Genomic DNA, 3,509 nt, shown 5'->3' with positions numbered 1-3,509 from the left:
CCCTTCGCCCACTCCAACCCCTTCCTACTGCCCTCAATCCTGCCCCTCCTCGAGTTTCCTGTTAGGGTCCACACAGGCGAAGGGCCCTATCGGCCGCGCCTTGCCAGCCCTAATGCGCTGTCAGAGGGGGAGGCCCCACAGTGGGAATCCGGACTGAAGTCACTCCCTGGCGCGGCTGGGGGCTCAGGGTGGAGGGCTCAGGGGTGTCCGCGAAGGGCCTGCGCCCTTCAGCCTCAAAGCGCCCCCAGTCCTGTGGTTTTCTGTTCCTGTTTTGGACCCCCAGCCTGTGAGCACCCGCTGAGTAGGTGGGCAAGAGGTGACCAGCAGAACCAGGCACCGGGGCCGGGTCTGGCTTCCACACTGGCTGCAGTGCGCCCTGTCCCAGGGCGGCAAAGTCTCTGAGCCCCATTCCCGCTGCTGGCCGGAGGGTCGGGTTGGGCGAGAAAGATACAAAAACTGCCCCACAAGCCCCCTCCTGCCCCAGGACGCCGCCCCCACCGGCCAGGCGCTGGGCAGGCCTAGTGTCCACTGATCTCGCCAATCGGGCCTGTGCTCCAGGGCTGTTGGGGGTCTCCTGGGCCAGGAGCTTGACGGAGGGAGTGGGGTGGGGAGGTTGGAGAGGCACCGGAATCTCTTTCTGCTTGGGGGAGGGGGCGGGCGGACATCAGGAGGGGCCACTGCCCTGCAGATGACCCAGAGCAGAAGACTGGGGGTTGTGGCCAGGGCGGGCTCCACCCGCCCCGACCCTCGCGGCAGGGAGGCCCTGCCCACTGTCGGGCAGGTTCTCGACTTCACCCTGCTTCCCCAAACGTTTCCGGGTGCAAACGCCCCTCTAGGCTGGGGCGGGATGGGGGAGGGGAGCCCTAGAATGGAGTTTTGTTTTCTTCCTCTGGCATCAGGTGCTCAAGTCCAAGCTCCTCCCTCCACCCGCCTCTGGCCCTTCCCTGGCTTCTATTTCCAGCTCTCCTTGGCTATTTATAGCTGCGATGGCCGGCAATTGCGTCAGTCAGGGGCAGGCTTCGGCCGGCGATGCCATCGGTGCCACCAGTCCCCCCACATCCCCCTACCCTTCCTGGGCAGTCACCTGCCCTGCGAGGTCCTCGTCGGAGGCCCCAGGTGTGTGGGGGGCTGGAGTGCGTTCTGCAGGTGCGCTCAGCCTTGAGGGTGCAGGTGCTGGGGCAAAGTGGGAGGGCACTGGACTTGGTCGGGGGAGCAGAATTCCTGGCGGGGAAGGAGTAAGTGCGTCTTCCCCTTTCCTTCCCAGAGCTTCCTCTTGGGAGGTCCCTGGGGACAGGCCACTGTTCTTTGGTTTCACGGTGGTGTCTGCAAAGACTGGGAGAGATGCCCCTGGGCCTAGCACCTGCTCCCCGCCCCCCACCTTCCAGAATGAAGGTCCTTCACTGAGTTCCTCTCCTCTCAACCCCCTACTGAGGCCTCTGTCTCCCCAGCCTTCTCACTCAACTCCAGTTCAGCTCCCATACCCCTTCCCTCCCTGAGGCCACCCCCATCTCAGCCCCTCTGGAGGGGAACATTGAAAGGTTCTGAAGCAAGAAAAGTCTCCCTGCTCAGTTTGGAAGGACCCAAGGGCGTCCATCCATGCACCTGCCTAGTGTTTGGCGAAGTCCTGCCCTGGCATCACCCTGCTTGGGGGTGGGAGGCACACGCATGTTCCCCTCACCCCACCAGGACCCCGTCTAAGCTCTGGTCCTCACAGTCAGGGGCCGCTCGTTTCACAAACAAGCCATCATCACACCTTCAGGGCCTAGTGTCTTCCATAGAGGCTCCTAAGCCAGGAGCCCTATTCTCAGGGACAGGAGCGGGGCCTGGGACTGTGGGCTGCCTTAGAGGTCTAGGGGAATGGTGCCTGAGAGACCAGGAACCAAGCCCGGTCCCAACGTGGCCCCTGACCCTCTAAGGGACATTGACCAAGCCTGTTCCTCTCCCTGGGCCTTGGAGAGGGTCTCTCCTGTGACATCCCACTCCAAGACAGTTAGTATGTGGTTTATTCTGGCCCTCACCCCGGACCAGAAGGCTGTGCTTCATCTGGAGGGACTGCGCCCCCGAGCCCCAGCTGCCTGCAGGGATAATTGAGTTTCCCCATGTGCTCCCACCACCCATACGAGGCATTTGTTGTGAAGCTCTGCTGAGAGGCTCCTAATCAGCCCCTCCTCTCCCACCCTCTGTCCAGGTCCTGCCCCGTGCCCTGTGCCCTTCCAGGGAGGTAGGGGCACCCTCTGCTGGTGTCCATTGTATAGGCCCCTCAAAGACTCCATGGCTTCCCCTTAATAGCAAGTCCTCCCTCCACCTTGCCCCCAAAGAACCACCCTTCTCAGACACTCCCCCAGACCACCTGCCATTCAGAGCCCCATCGAGCTGCACCCTCTTCTCATCAGGCCTTGCCTTGGCCAGAGGCCTTCAGCTTCTGCCTGGCTCCCCGCAGGGCGCTCCTACCTCTGCCCTTTCTCCCACGCTCTGGACCTTTGCAACGTCCTCCTGCCCCACCTGCCCCTCCAAACACAACCTGGCCTTCAGAGCCCAAAACTCTCCTCCTGGAAGTCTTCCTGAGAACTGGCCCTAGCCCTTTCTCCTGCTCAGAGTCTCTTCAGTTCTGAGCCCCGGAAGGGCCTTGATAAGTCCATCCACAGGAGTACAGTGGCAGCTGGCAGGGGTGCCACTGAGACCGGCCTCCCGCTCACTTCCAGGGACTGCTCAGCAGGCAGAGGAATGGTGCCTGAGAGACCAGGAACCAAGCCCAGCCCCAACGTGGCCCGTGACCCTCTAAGGGACATTGACCAAGCCTGTTCCTCTCCCTGGGCCTTGGAGAGAGTCTCTCCTTTGATGTCTCGCTCCAAGACAGTTAGTATGTGGCTTATTCATTGGACATTCACTGCCTTCTGTATGCAAAGACCAGGTTCCCGTCTGCAGTCCAATGGAGAATGGAGCACACAGCTTTAATATAAGACTAACAGAAGTGCAACTAATGCAATATAATATTATTACCCATCCACCTTCGCTCCACCCTCCCTCTCATTTACCCATCCATCCACCTCCTATCCACCCACTTATCCACCCATCCATCCATCTGTCCACCTTCCTGTCCTTCTACTCACTAGCCACCCACCCACTTGTCTATTTATAAATACCCATTTATGTATTCATCCATCCATCCATCCATCACACTCATTCCTCCACCCATTCATCCATCCACCCACCCACCCCACTCATCCCTCTACCCATTCATCCATTTGCCATCCATCCATAATCCATCCATCCATCCATCCATCCATCCATCCATCCATCCATCCATCCATCCACTCACCCAGCCACCCCACTCATCCCTCCACCCATTCATCCATCTGCCCATCCATCCATCCATCCCACTTATCCCCCCACCTATTGATCCATTCATCCACCCACCCCACTCATCCATCTACCCATTCATCCATCTGCCCACCCATCCACCCATTCATCGATCCATCCATCCGTCTACCCACCCACCCCACTCATCC

The sequence above is a fragment of the Mandrillus leucophaeus genome, unplaced genomic scaffold (genome assembly GCF_000951045.1).
Source record: "Mandrillus leucophaeus isolate KB7577 unplaced genomic scaffold, Mleu.le_1.0 Scaffold325, whole genome shotgun sequence".
Taxonomy (NCBI): domain Eukaryota; kingdom Metazoa; phylum Chordata; class Mammalia; order Primates; family Cercopithecidae; genus Mandrillus; species Mandrillus leucophaeus.
This window is presented reverse-complemented; position numbering follows the sequence as displayed.